General features: G+C 37.0%; 1 protein-coding gene across 1 annotated transcript in view; it reads right to left on the bottom strand.

Annotated features, from left to right (window-relative positions):
• Positions 1 to 15774, bottom strand: part of LOC123319477 — a 33970-nt gene extending 18196 nt beyond the window's left edge. Inside the window, exon 1 of the mRNA XM_044906476.1 lies at positions 15748 to 15774. The gene's annotated coding sequence lies outside the window, so the exon portion shown is untranslated. The remainder of the gene's footprint in view (positions 1 to 15747) is intronic.
• Between the last annotated feature and the right edge of the window lie 4961 nt (positions 15775 to 20735).

Below are 20735 nucleotides of genomic sequence, written 5' to 3'. Positions count from 1 at the left end.
TATAACCCTGTACCGTTTCGGTTTCGTTTATTTAACCTATTCTTATGCGCATTTTCCAATTAATCACCCCAAATAATAATAATAACTGGATATTGACATTTTTCATCAAAGCGGATCAAAAGAAACTCCTTGATTAACTTGATTTAATGGTATTTCTTAATTGCTCGAGGAGTCTTTTGCAATTTTTCAGTACACAGGGTGTTTCACAAGTAAACGGACAAATGAAAACCGTGAATAGAGGGCGTTGAGTTGAGTTCAAAAACACCTCATAGGTGCGTCTTAGGTACCTATTCCGTTTCCGATAAACAGACGAGTTTATTCAAATTTTCCGAATTTTCGTTCGGCTATAAATCCAAATATTTTAGTTGGATTCGGCTAAAAATTCATTATCCGCTTAAACTTGTAAGTTTCAATAAAACAGAACATTAAAAGTTGACGAACACAGGACCGGACTCATTGAGGCTATATTCAAATTTAAACTCATGAAGAACACCCTGTTTGTAGTTTTTCGTCACAATTTTGAATTTTTCAGGTATCTGCATTGATTTTCTCAAAATCAATGAAGCTTTGGTGTGCCCTATCGGTGGATTATTTTTAATGAATAATTGTTTGGTGGTGAAATGCTTCTTGAAAAAACTGCGCTGCATATTGACTTCACATTCATGTGATGAATATGATCGCCAATCAAATGTGGAAATCTAAAAATGGAATTGGAAATGTTCAACTGACTTTTTTCGTTCTCAATATATGTCTCGCATTCGTTTTTGATATTTATAGCATATTTGGTTATTCAGATAAGTCATTTACAGTGATAATAAGCTTTATTATTGATAATGAACAAAAATAGCAATAAAAAACTACGCTATCATGAAAATAATAATTATCACTTGATATCGTCCGAATGAATCGCTTTTTATGGACAACGTGGACATGAAGTAATTTTCCGAATTGATTTTCATCTCATTTGGTCTTTTAGTGAGTAAGTATGATAAAGGCAGTTTCGAATTCTTCACTGATTCCGTTATAGTCATTATTAGATCTATGGAAATATATTGATTGGTCTGGTCTTATTACAATTTTTTCTTGAAACATTGATGATATTCTTGCACAGCAAAAGTATTTATCAGTATTTCAGGTCATTTCATTAGAAGGGTAGGACCCCAACATTGGACTGCTAGATCTCCAGATCTGACACGCCGCGATTTCTTTCTTTGTTTTCATTCACACAACTAGTTGTCCATAGAAAAAAAGATTCATTCTGAAGATCAAGTTTTAATTTTTAGTTTCAAGATAGCGTAGTTTTTCCATCTATATTTGGGTATTATCAATTTTGAAACATTTTATCATTGTGAATGACCATTTTGAAGACCGAATATGATACAATTGTTGAACACATTCAACAGAATATTCTTAAAAAAAAAATTCAATTAAGAATTTATAAATACATTTTCATGAAGTGCTATATTCCTTAAAGGCGTCTGACCAAAACAATTATTTCTAGAACATGATCAACAGGTGGGGCAACCCAATAATTAATTCATTTTTAGACAATAATAATGCAGATAACGAAAAAGTTAAAATTATGATTAAAAACTACATACACGGTGTTTTTATGAGTTTGAAGTGGAATAAAGCCTCACTGAGCCCGGTCCTGGTGTTTTTCGACTTTTAATGCTCTGTTTCAATGAAATTAACAACTCAAGGATAAATATAAATTTTCAGTCGACTTGATCGAGAATTTCAAGAGTTATAGCCGAACGGAAATTCGAGAAATTTCAGGAAACCCCGAAGAACCGAAGGCACCTATATGCAGGGTGTCCCAAAACTAGTGAATCAAACGTCAAACCACGATAGAGTAGATCAAATACTATCGAATGACACCAACATTAGTTGAGCGAAAATGTACCGTTTCTGAAAAAAACCTAACCTAAAGTTGCCGATTATCGAACTATTTTTTCAATCACAAGGCCAATTTGTGATTAAGGATAGTGTTTTTCTACCATATTATCACCCCTATAGAGGGGTTTATTCTGAGTAATAAAAATCATGCAGAAAATACAATTTTTTTAATTCACATTTACATAGGTAACCGATTTACTACTCAGAATAATTTCAATTAAGGGAAATAACACTATAATCTTAGTTCAATATAATTTAAAATCGATATCCTTTTTCACAAACTGGCCCTGTTATTTAGAAAAATAATTCGAAAATCGGCAATTTTAGGTATTTTAGTAAAATCCTGATTATTTCAAAAACGGTACATTTTCGTTGAACTAATGTTGGTGTCATTCGATAATATAATATTTGGTTTACTCTATCGTGGTGTGACGCTTGATTCACTAGTTTTGGGACACCCTGTATATGGGATGATTCTGAAAACAGCTCAATGCCCTCTATTCACGGTTTTCATTTGTCTGTTTACTCGTGAAACACCCTGTATACTTCTTGTACTGTGAAAATTTTGAAACAAATGCCCTCACCGTCATATGAAAATTCAAATTCTTCTTGTTGTAAGAAACGTTCATCCCTTTATTACCCAACGCCGACCCTGGTTACATTGCCCGTTGAAAATGAAATCGGCATCTGTTTACTGCAAAACACGTGTTAATGCTGATATGAAGGGTTCAAAATTTTCTACCTGATTCGGGCTTTTTAGGAACGAATTGCTCAAGATGCCGAGTTCGAATAACATTTCGTTTTGCGTGTTATATTGGATAAAATTGAATTTATTCTATGGGTGATTCGAGAATTATTGATGTCCAGAATGCTCCAGAATGATGAAAATTTTCAGATTTCATTGAAACTCTTGCGAAAATTATCTCATATAAATATTATGTGTGTGGATATTATATTTTCATTCATTGAAGGAAAGATATTCAGAATAATGAACTTCAACAAATGATACGAATAAGATTCAATTAGCCTCATGATCCGAAACATTTCAGAATTTATTTCTTATTCTTGTTTAGATAATCCGCTGCATATCGTTGTTCACAATACGACTGTCAATTTAGGACCAATTATAGAACGATTTAATTAATAGATCGATAGCTGACAACTCATTTTGTTAAATGACGTATTTCAGTATCAGACTGCTACATAGTATAATGAGAGTTCAAAAAAAATTGTATGGACTACAGAATTTAGATGGTTGATATTGGTTGATGGTGTCGCTAACAGTCAATCACATTTAATTCATCGTAGTTGTTGTTTTGAAGAAAAAGTAGTAGATTCTCGCAAAATCCGAAACTCTATATGTATAGGCCCAGATGTTCAGTTCGGGATTAAAGTTTATCCTAGATTAATTTTGACATTCCAAGTCAGTTCTGTCAAGTTAATTTAGGATTATCTTAAAACTCAGCCTAATCCTCAACTGAACAACCGGGCCTTATAGTAGTAGCAACGTAGCATTAATTAAGTCGATATATTAGGTTGGGGAAAAAGAAATCCATTATTTTTACGTGAACTTCCAGACTTTATTTAACATGTTTTGCATTGTCCTATTTAGGTCAAATATGCACCATTTTGTTCTATAATTTGTTGCCATTTTAATGGTAGCTTCATTATGCCTCTTTCATAAAAGTCTTGGTCCTTATTAGCGAAAAACTCCAGCAATTGATTTTCACACTCTTCCCTTGATGCCAATTTCTTATCACTAAAAAAGTTTTGCAATGCAAGAAAAAGATGGTAATCGCTTGGTGCGAGGTCCGGACTGTATGGTGGATGCATCAAAACTTCCCAACCAAGCTCCTGGAGTTTCTGACGAGTCACTATAGAAGTGTGTGGCCTGGCGTTGTCCTGATGGAACACGACACCTCTTCTGTTGGCCAATTCTGGCCGTTTCTGGTCAATTGCTCGCTTCAGACGGTCCAGTTGTTGACAATAGATGTCTGAATTTAATGTTTGGCCATATGGAAGCAACTCGTAATAAATGAATCCTTTCCAATCCCACCAAACGCAAAGCAGAACCTTCCTGGCCGTTAGTCCCGGTTTGGCCACCGTCTGAGCTGCTTCATCGCGCTTTGACCACGATCGCTTTCGCATAATGTTGTCGTATGTGACCCATTTCTCATCCCCAGTCACCATCCGTTTAAGAAATGGGCCGATTTCATTACGTTTGGCCAAGGCTTCGCAGATGGAAATTCGATCCATCATGTTTTTTGGTGTTAATTGGTGTGGCACCCAAACATCAAGCTTTTTTTTAAACCCAGCTTTGTGCAAATGGTTTAAAACTGTTTTGTGGTCGATCTTTAACTCCTGGGCGATGCTACGACTACTAACATGCCGGTCCACTTCGATGATTTCAGTGACTTTGTCGACATTTTCGACGACGGGCCTGCCTGTGCGAGGGGCATCCTTAACGTCAAAAATACCCGAACGGAATCGACGAAACCAAAATTGCGCGTAATTAGCTGTTACAGTATCGGGACCATAAACACTATTCACATTTTCAGCCGCCTGACTTGCATTTTCGCCCTTATCAAAGAAAAACTGTAAAATGTACCGAATTTTCTCTTTGTTGACTTCCATCTTTAACGCCGTGTAACTCAGAACTGAATGGACAAAACAAAAAACTGCAAACGAATTCTTTTAGTGCGAACTGTTACCTTGACAACGAGCATAAATTTGAAATTGTTTGATCGATAATTCACGAGATATCGATCACTACAGCCATCTACCGAAAAAATAATGGATTTCTTTTTCCCCAACCTAATATTATTAGAATAATACTAATTTCTTATAGTGGAGAAATCTTGTATCCCCCGACCTGCTAGTTTCGTATAGGTACTTCTATGAAAATAGCATAATAACTCAAATTTCAACATTTTCACAGAAATTTTTGAATTTAAGCGAGAGAAACATTAAAAAAATCGAGATCAAGTTACCGCCTAAACTACGAGCTTGCCGAAGTTGAAACTGGTACCAATCTATTTCTTATAAAAAATTGGATGTATAAAAAAATTACCAACAAAATCGATCACTGTCCGTAAAGTAAGGTCCAGTCGAATTGTTATTTCAGAAGGTAAGCTTCAGAGGAATAGGTGAAAAAAATTGCCATCCTCTACCACATTCTGAGAACATAATAAAATCGAAGAAATACCTTTCTCGAAATGAAAATATTTAATCAGAAGAAAAATTAACGAATTATTAATTATAATGTAACGTTATTATCCCATGATTTCACTGCTGAGGACTCGTATGTTACCCTCCGGGGGTACCAGGCTGTGTATAACCCAGGGTCCTAGTGTGCTAGGGCTTCAAAAAATTTATGCGCAGGGCTGAGTGGGGTACACAGATGTTGAGTCCCATTTTCGTTCGAAAAAAAAATCGTGTGTTTGGAGCCCCTATTTGTCGGGGACGCGAGGTAGAGTATGGGGCCCTCGGCCCCAATGATCACTGGGTATTCGAACACGAATCCGTTTCCAGAATATGAATGAAGGAAGCAATTACGGCCCAGCGACGTTGAATATTTCCACGTGAAATATCGGATTTGAAGGTCTCGATGACGACCTCGAAACTCTTATTGATATTTCAACAACAAAAAAGCGGTTCTATTGTTATTCTAAAGGGGCCAGTAACACCAGCAATATCGGATCTCGATCAAAATCTTTTTGGTAGAGTAGGGGTACATTTTATACGGTAGGTTCCAATCAATTTTTATCAACCCTGCGAGCGTGATTACAGCCTACCCTAAAATCTATAATCTAGAATGCGTGTTGAGCTACTTTATTTGAAGATAAGATATCATGACTTTTTCAAAAATTCTCTACGCTGAGCCAGTACATCCGAAAAATTAAAAAAAAAACCGTACAATAGTTACCGTAGCAAGGGTTGCAATAAGACATGAAAATAATGAAATATTTCCACAAAGTATCCCTAATAGCACAAAGTAGTCCTATGGACATCCATAGGACGTTCTCTTCGGACATTACTGACATCCATGGGACGTCCATTTCTGGTACAATGGACATTCTATGGACATCCGAGGGACGTACAAATGTCACAACTTTAAACCGAATTCGGACGTCCATCGCGGACGTCCAATGGATATCCCGTTGGGACCATCATTAGTTATCTCAACGGTACAAAAATTTACCACGACTTTGGCTATCCTCCTATCTATTAGAATTTCAATGTTCTAGAACCAAATGTCTTACACTCAGACGCAGATGGTATTTTCTGTGTTCTCATTTCCATCCATACTTACTAGAAAGTTTTTACACTTGGCCCGGATTCGAACCCCCGAGTATGTGGGGACATCGCATTACTGAGTCTTCGCTGCAACCGTCCTATACGATATACCTTCTTGTAGGAACATATTCATCGGAAAAATGGAGTTTAGTGAAAAATAATATTGAGTTTTGGTGTTCATTGACATACATATATGTATTATTTGGTCCATATTACGGACTCCTAGTGAATATCCGGTATGGACATTCAAAAGATGTCCCTACCGGATATCCAATAGGTATCCGTGATGGACGTTATACGGACCATGTAATGTGTATATGTAATTTGGTCCATATTACGTCCATTACGGACTCCTAGTGAATATCCGGTTTGGACATTCAAAAGATGTCCCTACCGGATATCCAATAGGTGTCCGTCATGGACGTTATACGGACCATGTGATATATACATGTTATTTTGTCCATATTACGTCCATTACGGACTCCCAGTGAATATCCGGTATGGACATTCAAAAGATGTCCCTACCGGATATCCACTAGGTGTCCGTGATGGACGTTATACGGACCATGTAACATATATATGATATTTGGTCAATATTACGTCCATTACGGACTCCTAGTGAATATCCGGTATGGACATTCAAAAGATGTCCCTACCGGATATCCATTAGGTGTCCGTCATGGACGTTATATGGACCATGTGATATATACATGTTATTTGGTCCATATTACGTCCATTACGGACTCCTAGTGATTATCCGGAATGGACATTCAAAAGATGTCCCTACCGGATATCCAATAGGTGTCCGTCATGGACGTTATACGGACCATGTGATATATACATGTTATTTGGTCCATATTACGTCCATTACGGACTCCTAGTGAATATCCGGTATGGACATTCAAAAGATGTCCCTACCGGATATCCACTAGGTGTCCGTGATGGACATGTTATTTGGTCCATATTACGTCCCTTACGGTCTCCTAGTGAATATCCAGTATGGACATTCAAAAGATGTCCCTACCGGATATCCACTAGGTATCCGTGATGGATGTTATACGGACCATGTAATATATACATATGTATAAGTTATATGGTCCGTACTATGTTCATCACAGACACCTATGGATATCCAGTAAGGACATATTTTTGACATTGCCTGTATTAAGTCGGTCAGGGACTATTTTGGAACTATATGATACGGACATATGTCATATAGTCCGTATTATGTCCATCACGGGCATCCAATGGATAACCGATACGGACATTGTACATAAATCGGACTAACAATGGATATACAACGTGTCCCAAAATTCAACGATAAGCCGGCGCCGTAGGGTGTACATGGTCGTGACTACTTCAGAAAAAATAAGAAAAAAAATCCAGCTCACTTTGTTATTTAATTACAAAATAACTTAGAAATTCTACGAAAATTAACACCCTTCATGACATTTTAAGTTACCACGGCCACAATTTTTCAAAAATTTTTGTAAATTTTTTTGTGTCGGCAACTTAAGTAGTACTGCTGCCCACCACGATTCCTTAATCTCCTAGAATACTTATAGTTTTTAGACAAAAAATAATGAAAATATGTTTTTCCCATAAAATTTTGAAAAATTTTTCCGTTCAGCCCACTTTCCCTCATTGTTTTGTTGAAAAAAGTATGGAAACTATGGCGGCAAGTTTTTTTAAAAATTTACACAACTAACCAAGATTCTAAAATGTTATAATACTTCAAGAAAACTAGTCGCAAAAAGATCCATATTAGTAGAAACAATAATGAAATGTCTTAATTGCTTTTGTTGGTAGTAATCAACTATGTGCCTAAAATGGGTTTTTGTTGTTGAATTAATTGAAAAATGGTATTTATTTATTTATTTGATAATAAACCTTACAAAAAATGTTCAAATTGCTTACCGCCAGCATCAATACACGCACGACATCGCCTTAGAAATGATCTTTTAATGCTTCGTGCATATCTTTTTCCACTGATATGAGCCGCAGCTTGACAGATTTTTTGCCGAACTTCGTCGAATGTCGTGATGGGTGTCGCATAGATCCTGTCCTTGAGACAACCCCAATAGAAAGTGTAGGGGGTTTAGGTCGGGTGAACGGGGTGGCCATAAGATAGGGCCAAGTCTGCCGATCCAACGCCCTGAATACTCCTGGTTCAAGTATTCTTGTACAGGACAGGCGTAGTGTGCTGGGCAACCATCATTTTGAAACCACATGTTTTGTAAATCACTTAAGGGGACGTCTTCTAATAATATTTGCAAATCATTTTGTAAAAAGTTCAAATAACTACCTCCATCTAAGTTTCCTTGCAACTCAAAGGGCCCAATCACTTGTCCATTCAATATGCCCGTCCACAGGTTAACCTTTGCCTCGTTCCAGAATCGCATCTTTTCCATCTGTTACGTCAATACCGTCCAATCAGAGCGTAGATCTACGTCTATCTACGAATCAGAGCAAAGTCTGCTCGCTCTCTTTCCTCCGAGATGTAATTCTTGAACTCTACAAGTGAATTGATATTGGGATTTGTCTTGTCTCATCAGGTGCGGATTTTGATTGCTCCAGCTGTGCAAGTTGTGAAGGTTCAAATAGCCATCTTTCTTACATGTTGTTTCGTCCGACCATAGAATTTTGTCCAGGAATTGGGGATCTTCCCGGTGTTTTTGCAGCATCACACAGCAAAATGCGATCCGTAGTGGATAGTCCCGGGGTATATAATAGTGTCTGCACACGTCTATAGTGATATGGGTGGAGCTTGTGAGGTTTAAGAATTCGATGTGCTGAACTTTTTGGGATTCCGGTAGCTCTTTCTATAGCACGTACTGAGGTAGTTGAATCAATGTTTATTTCATTCAGAACTTCTTCATCGCATTCCGATCTAGGTCTTCCAGCGTTTCTCCTGGCAGATGGAAAACGACCCTCCGAAAACGCTTGATGAACATTCAGAAATACTCGATAATCCGGGTATCTTTCTCGGTACAGTCTGCTAGCAGCGTTAGCATTGCACCGACATTCTCCATAAATTAGATGCATATTAGCGTATTCCAACGGTGTGTATGGTAGCTGCATGATGAACGCTAAAAAGTCCAGAATATGCCGAAGTTGCGATTCACAAAACACAATCACAGTTCAAAGTAATGCCAGGTCAGTTTAGTTTGCAGATCACTTAAATCCAGTCCAATAAATTATTACGGAAAGGTGCACGGTAAACGTAGCAAAAAGTACTGACCACAGAACAATAATAGTCATTGGTACCTTAGAACATAGATACATGATATGGACATTCTATGCTACGAATGAATTTTTTGTAGTTCACACATTCGATGTTTCTCTGTCTAGCGCGACACTAAGGCAGTGGCGTTATATTGAAAAATTTACATACTTCCTATCTATTCGTACTGAAAATTGATGTTACAATGATGTCCGAGTCAACTGTCTCAATTTTGATTGGCAACACTAAGCAACTATCTCACTCCAGTCTTTGGAATGTTTATTTTCCATTCCATGTATCTATGTTCTGAGATTGGTACTGACTTTGCCGAGAATAGGAACTTCTTTATCAGTGCTATTGTTATTAAACAAAGAACATCTACTATCCTTCTCTAAGGTGTATCTCTCGCTATATTTCTCTCTTTAATTTCTAAATTTCATCAACAACACACGTACCCCATTGAAATTCCAAGAAATGATTTTACACAATCTCTTTACGGCACATAATAAAAATTGTCACTATGAACGAGAACAATTAAGTAATTTAGTCCTTCTAAGAAATGGTACGCATATTTTTTCTGCGACTATTTTTCTTGGATTATTATACTATTTTGGAATCTTGGTAAGTTGTGTTAATTTTTAAAAAAACTTGCCGCCATAGTTTCCATACTTTTTTTGACAAAACAATGAGGGAAAGTGGGCTGAACGGAAAAATTTTTCAAAATTTTATGGGAAAAACATATTTTCATTATTTTTTGTGTAAAAACTATAAGTATTCTAGGAGATAAAGGAATCGTGGTGGGCAGCAGTACTACTTAAGTTGCCGACACAAAAAAATTTACAAAAATTTTTGAAAAATTGTGGCCGTGGTAACTTAAAATGTCATGAAGGGTGTTAATTTTCGTAGAATTTCTAAGTTATCTTGTAATTAAATAACAAAGTGAGTTGGATTTTTTTTCTTATTTTTTCTGAAGTAGTCACGACCATGTACACCCTACGGCGCCGGCTTATCGTTGAATTTTGGGACACGTTGTATATCGTGGACGTCCTAAAACTGTCCGGAAACGGATCAAATACAAATCAAGTCCATGGACGATCCGACGTTAAATGGACATGAATTGTACGTCCCATGGACGTTGTGTACTATTAGGGATAAAAGTTTTTCAATATGTTGTCCATAATTTTGTACACAAATATAACCTTAAATTTTCAAATTCATGCCTAATGTTCTGAAAAACTTCAACTTGAATTTCTCAACATGCGTTGTCCAGTTTACTTTCAATTCTTTTACATCGCATCTACTTTGAAAGAGTAAAGGAAAAACAGTAAGAAGGTGTCAAGTCTGGGCAGCGTAGTGGCAATTCTATTGGCCGTTCTCTAACAATCCATTTCTCTTGGAAATACCATTGCCTCACTCAAAGGCGGATATAGTTTCTTTTCCTGAGGGGATGATAATAACAATTGCAACCCAATCAATCAGGTATTCACCTCAGGTCAACTTTGAGATAAAGTTCACCTTACCGCAGATCGTATGGATTTCGATACTCTCCCCGTAAATCCCCTACCCCTTGACCTCACTGGATGAAAGTAATGAGGTGAAGCTGAATCTTGTTGAAAGTGAACGAGATATATATATACTTCTATATCTCGTCATCTCTATATCACCATTTCATTTCGTCAAATGGTGATTTATTTTATTTTCATGATTGAATTTTGGACGGCTGTAGCCCCAGGATTTCAATTTCTTGTTATGCAAGGGGAAGGCGGTCGACGGATGCAGGAATTTGACAGTATGCCAATTGTCATTCATTATTGTTGTTTGTTTGTTACTAACAAGGAGTAACGTATTAAGGTTTCATCAATTCAGCAAGTCGTTTCCCAGCAAACACAATTGCATAACATCAACGTGTCATACATATTGCAACCCCAGCAAACCAACATGTTACATGCAGAAGGGTGCTACATAACGGAAACAGAACATTTGAAATACAACTGTGGATTTATAAATAAATAATTTATACATAACGTGCTCACTCCACATGATACATATGAAACATAATATAATGTTTATGTATCATATACATTAATTTGTAATGTTTTTCATGAAAAGTATATTGTATATCTATTTCGTATTATCTGTGATATGTATCATTGTGAATGAGCATGTTATGTATATTTATTTATAAATGCACAATTTCGAATGATCTGTTAATGTTATGTAGCAATCAGAGCATTAAATCCATATTATTCCGATATGAGAGTACATATATACATATCATATACCACAGCCCTTGTTAAGAGGGCTGTGCATATACTTATATTAATTTTTCAGCAGTCGCCCCGACAATGGAACTAACGGTATGATTTATTGAATCGTACAAACATCAGTACCGAAAGTAGCTGTTTTCGAAACTGTTTTATTCAGTTTCTTACTACTAGCGGATAGAATCCGCCAAAATAGGCGAATTATATGTGAACTTTGATAACTCGACTTTCATAAACTCAAATATTGACGTTCGGGGGAAATAAATTGTGTGAGTAACATCCACTGAGTACATAATATATTTTGTACAGTTTTATGACTCAGTGTTTTTCAGAACCCGCAAAAAAAATTAAAAACTGTCAACTCGTCATCGCCTTCCAAAGGCTGTATCTTGGAAGGGAGATCGATTTCGAAAAATTATATAGGAACTACCCCTTCTTATTTTCATCGAGGAATCATCTCCCTAAGTCCTTCGCATTTGTTTACAGACACCCTGTATATCAAATCGCGACACATTTGTAATATCTTGAAAATATTCCCCCCTACCCCAAAGGCCCAAACTCATATTAATTAAATGTGAAGGAGTATCCTTGATAAAACTAATTCCGTAATATAAGTGGAACTTCCATATCATCTCTAAATTATGAGCGTTTTTTCAAAGAATACAGTCGATAATTGTCGTAATATTTCGGTTTGACAACGGACAATAACTTTCGTCATCTAATAAACTACGATTTGTTATAAGATCATTTGAATATTCACCCCCTCCCCCCACCTTTCGCGAATCCAAAAAACGATTGATATAAGTTTTTCCGACCAAAAAAATTAAAATAGATATTTCAGATGTACCGAAACTGTAGCATTAACAAACTAACAAAATGTACCCAAAGTGTAGGATATTTAAAGATGCTACACTTTGGGGACTTCGTACCCAAAGTGTACGATAAGTTGACCAAGAATATGACTTACACTTTGGGGACGTCCCCGAACTGTAGGCTCTGGGTCCAAAGTGTAGGATCCTCGGATTTTTTCGTCCCCGAAATGTAGGATTGACATACATATATATATATATATATATATATATCTATATATATGTATATATATATATATACATACGCAGGGTGGTGTGGAGCCATCGGGGACTGACGACCCCGCGTACCCGAGTCAACCGGGTATATATATATATATATATATATATATATATATATATATATATATATATATATATATATATATATATATATATATATATATATATATATATATATATATATATATATATATATATATATATATATATATATATATATATATATATATATATATATATATATATATATATATATATATATATATATATATATATATATATATATATATATATATATATATATATATATATATATATATATATATATATATATATATATATATATATATATATATATATATATATATATATATATATATATATATATATATAACGCAACCTATACGCAGGGGGGCTCCGGCCCTCGGGGAGTGACGTCCCCGCGTACCCGAGTCAACCAGTGAGAGGGTTAGCACCCCTCCTACTGTGTATAACATGCTCTCGATACTCAAAGAGCCTCGGAACCCGCCCCTGGTGTTGGGATCGCGCCTAGGGGAAGATCGTCACGGTCCCTAGTAGATACGAGTGGAGCAAGTGGCACTCCTCTACGAACTGGTACCACAAGGCCAAGAAGATTGTTCAGAAACTCCCGGTTCAATGGCTTGGACACGTCTGATTCGGGCGGTCTCGCTGGAACCCTGGAACAGAAAAGGCAGCATTGGACAAGAGAAATGAACCGCAGTCTGATTAATGCTTATTATTTGGTTACTGAAGGCGGAAGGAACACGAAGAAATATGCCGCAAAACTGGCTGAACGATGGGAGGAGATCTATCCCGACAAGAAGTTCACCGGAAAACACTTGATAGCCCAAATTCGGAACATAAGAACCCGCAAGCTACTCTCTCCGGATGAGCTTGAGGCAATGAGGACCGCTGCTCGAAATTCTCCAACGACGAGGACAGATAACATCCGAAGGAGCATACATCGATTAAGCTTACTCCCGGATCGGAACAATACAGGTGATGGGGTTGATGGACTACAGCCAACGGTGGAGACAGAGCCGGACGAGACGATACGTGAGATACGCGAAATCTTCCAGGAGGAATCTCTAAGTTGGGAGGGAATCCAAATGGCAGATAGACAGCGAATTCCCAAGATGAGGAGAAGTAAGCATTCCAAAACAACAGTGTCCACCGTAAACACTGCTCTGGGTGAAATATTGAATAGCTCCAAAAACCTAGAAGAACTGTGCCACAAGGTCTACTGCGCTGCAATGGTTACTAACAGAATTCTGCAGACACCGACAGTAACTAAAGCACAAGGGGCACACCCACAGAAAAAACCCCCGTGGGAGGAAAGATTGGAAAAGAAAATTAACATCTTACGGAAAGAAATTGGAGTCCTTCATTCTTTTCTGACAGAGACAAAAGTTGGCAAAAAAGTAAACAGAAAAGTGCAATGCTACTCAAGGAAATTAAAGCTGAGTAGAAGAGATGCTCAGTACAAACAACAGCTAGCGATACATATGGAGACCTTAAAGCAGAAACTGGCAACCCTGGGCAGCAGATTAAGAAGGTACCACAAAAGAACTAAGAGATACCGTCAAAATAATCAATTCAACACCAACCAAAAAGGTTTCTTCAGAGATCTGGGAGAACAACATAGATCCCAGCAAGAATACTCGAGAGTAGCTGATTCTGAACTGAAGGAATTCGAAAAATACTGGTCTAACATGTGGACAGAAAGGGAAAGCCACAACACCAAAGCCACATGGATAGATACTGAAAAAGAAATGCATGCAAATCTATCCGAAATGCACTCTGTCGTCATCACGAAGGAAGATATAGCGATGACCGTCAAAAGAATGAAAAATTGGACAACGGCTGGAATAGACAACATTCATAATTATTGGTGGAAGTACTTACCATCCACTCATGGGGTTTTGGCACGGCTCCTAAATTCAGCTTTGGAGAACCCGAATAAGATACCAAAATTCTTCACACAAGGCATGACGTACATGATCTTCAAAAAAGGAGATCCTACCAAACCTGAAAACTACAGGCCGATCACATGCCTTTGTTCCGCTTATAAAATACTTACCTCGACGGTCGGTCACAAGATCCGGATTCACCTGAAAAATAATAAAATATTAGCCTGGGAACAAAATGGCTGCAGGAGAGGTGGCAGAGGCAGTAAGGAACTTCTGGTAATAGATAATACAATCACAAAACAGGCTAAAAGGAAGAAGAAAAACATCGCCATGGCATGGATAGATTACCGGAAGGCATTTGACTCTGTACCCCACACTTGGCTGTTAGAAATCTTGAAGATATACAAGGTAAACCCACAGGTGATTTCATTGTTCCGCTCCCTAATGTCAACGTGGCGTACCTCACTTATACTTGAAGGAACATCAACTTCGTCCAAAACAACCTCAATAAATATCAGAAAAGGTATATTCCAAGGTGATAGCTTCAGTCCATTGTGGTTCTGTCTCGCCTTAAATCCGTTAAGCGGCATGTTAAACAGATCGTCCTACGGATACTCATTAGACCAGAGTAGAAAGCTCACTCATCTTTTCTATGTGGACGATCTTAAATTATTCGCCAGAGGCAGACAGCAGTTGGAGGGGGAAATAGAGCTGGTGAGAGAGTTCAGCGGAGACATTGGGATGAAATTCGGGCTGGATAAATGTGCGACGGTCGCTGTGATGAGAGGGAAACTGGAACGTGAAGAAAATATGGTGTTGATAGACGGACAAGTGATACCAGCTTTAGGGGCAGAAGAGAGGTATAAATATCTTGGTGTCCAGGAGACATATGAAATTAGACAAAGGGAGAATAAGGAAGAAGTCGAAAGAGAGCTGTTCACAAGGATCAAGAAAGTCTTAAACACACAACTGTCAGCCAAGAACAAAATGACCGCTATCAATACCTGGGCAATACCGGCTTTCATATATACTGCTGGAGTACTCACCTGGTCTCGGACGGATCTGGAAAGACTAGACAGGAGAACTAGGACCACCTTGACACAGTATGGTTTGCTGCATCCAAATTCAGCTATTGAAAGGCTGTATATTCCACGTAGAGAGTCGGGGCGAGGACTGAGCTCACTGGAGAACGTCTATCTGAAAGAAGAAAGCAGAATTAAAACCTTTTTTCTGCAGAGCAACTTACCGGTGCACCAGTGGGTAACTAGCCAACGCTATGTGTCCACGCCGGCAGGAAACGACGATGAGCAGGAACCTGAAACAGAGAACATGGTTGAAAAATGGAAAGAAAAATGGAGATCAAAGCCCTTACATGGACGGTTCTATGCCAGCCTGCAGCAGCCAGAAGTCGACTTGCCCAGCACGAACACCTACCTCACTCAGGGTTACCTCTATCCTCAGACTGAGGGAACCCTGATGGCAATACAGGATCAAGTTGTTCCTACACGAGCCTACGCGAAACACATAATGAAGCAAAACATCGAAAACACAAAATGCAGGCTCTGCAACAACGTTGAGGAAACTGTGCAACATTTGTCATCTGGATGCTCGACTATAGCTAACACCAAATACTTGTCTCGCCATAACAACATGGGCAAAGTTGTACACCAGTTTATGTGTCTCAGAGAACGGCTTCTCCAAGAGTTCGTCCCTCATCACATCTACGAACCGACGACTGTCCGGGAAAACCAAGATATCAAGATCTATTGGGACTTGACAGTGCAAACAGATCCGGGTGCTGAACATAACCGACCAGACATGGTTGTATGGAACAAAGATAAGAAGTCGGCGATCATCATTGACTTCGCGGTACCGTTAGACCAAAACCTCGCTAAAGCCTACGGAGAGAAGATTGCCAAATACGAATTGCTATCAAGACAGATGAAGCGAACTTTTGAGCTGGAAAAAGTAGAAATAAAGCCATTGGTGATTAGCTGCAATGGTCTGGTACATAAGAAAACCGTTGAGCACTTGAGAGAGATGGATCTGCCTTCAAACACCATAACTTGGATGCAGAAGGCCGTAATATTGGCAACTGTCAGCATCATACGACAAGTGATATTCCCACACTAATCAGTCGGATTGCTCTTGGCGCTTTTTCCCGAGCAATCCGAAAGGCACCACATTCTGTGTGAAATTAAAAAAAAAAAAAAAAAAAAAAAAAAAAAAATCAACCTTATCTATTCGTCCATTCCGTTGATCAAGGGTCTAACCAATGCATTGATCAGTCTCCTAAGAACCTCAAACGTGAGACTGATACCCCGATCGGAATTTAAGATTGATAAACTTTTTAGTCGCACAAAAGAAAGAATCAACACCATGAACAAGAGTGGCGTAGTATATTTAGTCCCTTGCTCTGTATGTGAGGAGGTTTACATAGGCCAGACATCACAACAATTAAAGAAAAGATTGACACAGCATAAGAGCGACATAAAAAACCCCAAAAAGATTTGTGCATTGGCCGACCATACCAGGAACAGGGATCATCTCATGGACTATGACTCTGTCCAGGTCCTTGACTCTGAGCGGAATGGAAGCAAACGATGTTTCCTAGAAATGTACCACATCATACGACAGGTCAATTCTATGAATTATAGAAGAGACATCAATAACATCAGTAGTATCTACACATATCTGATCCGTTTCGACCAACTCAGTGAGAGAGAGATGGCGAGGCCACTAAGTGGAGCTGAAATGGGTACACTGGATGGTGGATGAGCCGCGGACGTTTGAATTTCCACCCACTTTTTCCATCCTTCAGTGAGAGTGAAAGGTTGGCAAAAAGTTATACTTAGTCAATTTCGAACCTGATATGTGATTAAGACCCGGGTAATGTGGTCGGTGAGAGGGACCTGTTTACCGAACCGTGTTTTAGTGAGAGTGAATCACGAGGACAAATAAAGGGGAGAACAATTGACTGATGGAAGAAAAAGACTGGAATAGTGATACCGAGGTGTGGAGGAGACGACTGGATAAGGGTGAATGAGTGAACAGACAAGAAATGTGATGGTGATAATGATGGGACATTTAATGAATAAAACAAAATAAATAAATAAATATAATAAATTGAATTAGAAATAACACAATAACAACATCTTATAAATAATTAATGTAATAAATGAAAAAAAAAATATGACAATTCCTTGAGGCCATTTCATGGTTTTATGTTCACGGGTTTCCACCTGGTTCTATGCTCCGCTTCGTTTAACCTCTCTTAGATGCTCTATAGTTTAGAAACTTCCGAATGTGCCTCTTTGTATCGATTATAATTTCATTGCTGCAGGCTATATAGGATTTATCATATTCATTTGGATATATGCACCTCCTGACAGTCTACCCTGTGTTAACTGTGTATTATTATTATGATTGCTGTAACTCTGGAAACAACTTGAACACCTCTGTATTTCGGTAGGTCATCTTATTGTTTGTCCTTCATTTATGTGCTGATTTATATTCATGTTTTTTAGTTGTCCTGAAGAAGGTCCCGATGTGGATCGAAACGTAGACATATGAAATAAAGAAGAGAGTACAAATATAACACCAATCATTTCCCACACCCCTTAAACATTGTCTATAATTGTTCGGGAATTAAACCATTGTGTATATATATATATATATATATATATATATATATATATATATATATATATATATATATATATATATATATATATATATATATATATATATATATATATATATATATATATATATATATATATATATATATATATATATATATATATAGTTATATATATATGTATATATATATATATATATATATATATATATATATGTATATATATATATATATATATATATATATATATATATATATATATATATATATACAGGGTGTCCGGGGAGTAACTGTACATACTCATACCAGAGATAGAGTTGGACTACCTGATTACGGATTGACTATAAAAAATTAATTTCTGGATTTCCCTAGAAAGTTACAGGGTGATTTTTCAACTTTTTGGAAATACTTAGACCATCATAAAATCCAAACTTAATGACGGATATTATTGAAACTTGGGAGGTTATTGACACATGCTAAAGTCAAGTCAGAAAGATATCAATTAATTCATTATTCCAGGGCCGGACTCATTAATATTCATTTAAAGTGTTCAGTGTAAAAAAAAACACTTTGTATTTCAAATTACAAATAATTGATTCGTTTTTTAGGAAGAAGCTGGAATTATGCTTCAATTCTTGGTATCACTCGAAGTTGTCACATCAACAATTATTTTTTTATAAATTTCTTAATTTGGATAAAGTTCGAAAATTGCAATTTATTTACCTGAACAGGACATAGTCATCTTGTGCAGGTCGAAAATAAATGATAAATTTTCTTAAAAAAGTCACTAAAGGTGAAGAAGACTATGATAATTTGTTGATATACTGGGTGGCCACTCCAGACTCGGATTTCACTTTGAGGGAGTAAATGAAGGTATTTTGAAAAAAAAATTGGTAATGTTTAAAGGGTATACAGAAGCATATTTCAAAATTATTCTTATGTATACCTAGTGTTCGACTACAATTATATAGACCAAAGTTACACTTCTTCCAGTCAAGAGAATAGCTGATGAAGAGAATAATCAACTGTTGCGATATTTTACGAAATAATGGCGATATGATTCGGAAGACTGTATCCAATTTGAAAATTCGGCAAGATGAGAAATGTGTACAGGCTAATGATTTTCATTTCGAACCACTTTTGAAATATCGTTGACTCAGCAATTCATTCGTTCCTATTTTTATTTTTATTAGGTACTCTTTACTGTATTTTAGTTTTTTTCATTTGTTATTGTTTCGTTATTGAAGTGCTTATTGAAGCTCTGATTTTTTTTGTAAATTTTCTATTAATACATTCGCATTTTATCTTCAAACCTGAGATTTTCAGTTCTCTTCATGGTGAAAAATTCGATTTTTCGAAATTTATCCAAATTCAAAAATTCATGAAAAAATAATTGTTGATGTGACAACTTTGAGTGATACCAAGAATTGAAGCATAATTTAGCTTCTTCCTAAAAAACGAATCAATTATTTGTAATTTGAAATACAAAGTGTTTTTTTTACCCTGAACTCTTTAAATTCATATTAATGAGTCCGACCCTGGAATAATGAAATAAATGATATCTTTCTGACTTGACCTTAGCATATGTCCATAACCTCCCAAATTTCAATAATATCCGTCAATAAGTTTGGATTTTATGATGGTCTAAGTATTTCCATGAAGTTGTAAAATCACCCTGTAGCTTTCTAGAAAAATCCAGAAATTAATTTATTATAGTCAATCCGTAACCAGCTAGTCCAACTCTATCTCTGGTAAGAGTATGTACAGTTATTCCCCGGACACCCTGTATATATATATATATATATATATAGTTATAAAGTGTTAATACCACCTCCGAAATAGTAACTCGTTTAACGCTCTCACCTCATATATATCGCTGTCACCTCCGAAATCGGAGGTGACAACGTTTTGCCTTGTTTTTTAGCTTGTTAGATTCAGGAGGCTTCAGGGACCAACATATCAAAAAATCGTTTTGAGGTCACAACGCACCCCGTTTATGTACTGAACAATCTTTTAGTTCGAATGTATATCACTGGCGCTAGTGTGCTGAGCTGTATATCGAAGAATTGCTGTGGGGGACTCTTTGCTCGTTAGCACCTCCGAAAATGGCAACGTTGTATCTTCAAAGCAGATGTAAACAGGCGGAATATAAGTATACGGATGAATTAACTGTAGAGAGGCGCAGCGCGCTATTTCCTCCATAATTGCAATCCAGGCGGCATATCTCAACGATTTTTTATCGCATTTATCTGTAGGGGAAAGAATCACGTGAAAGAAAACCAATCTTGGCTCTCTCGAATGGAATTATGACTGTTTTTAATTCATCGTGTGTATCTATGCATCCGTTGAACTTCTTTCATCTCAAGCTAAATATTCAGATGTAAATGGTGATGA

Source organism: Coccinella septempunctata, chromosome 8 (genome assembly GCF_907165205.1).
Source record: "Coccinella septempunctata chromosome 8, icCocSept1.1, whole genome shotgun sequence".
Lineage (NCBI taxonomy): Eukaryota > Metazoa > Arthropoda > Insecta > Coleoptera > Coccinellidae > Coccinella > Coccinella septempunctata.
This window is presented reverse-complemented; position numbering and strand designations above follow the sequence as displayed.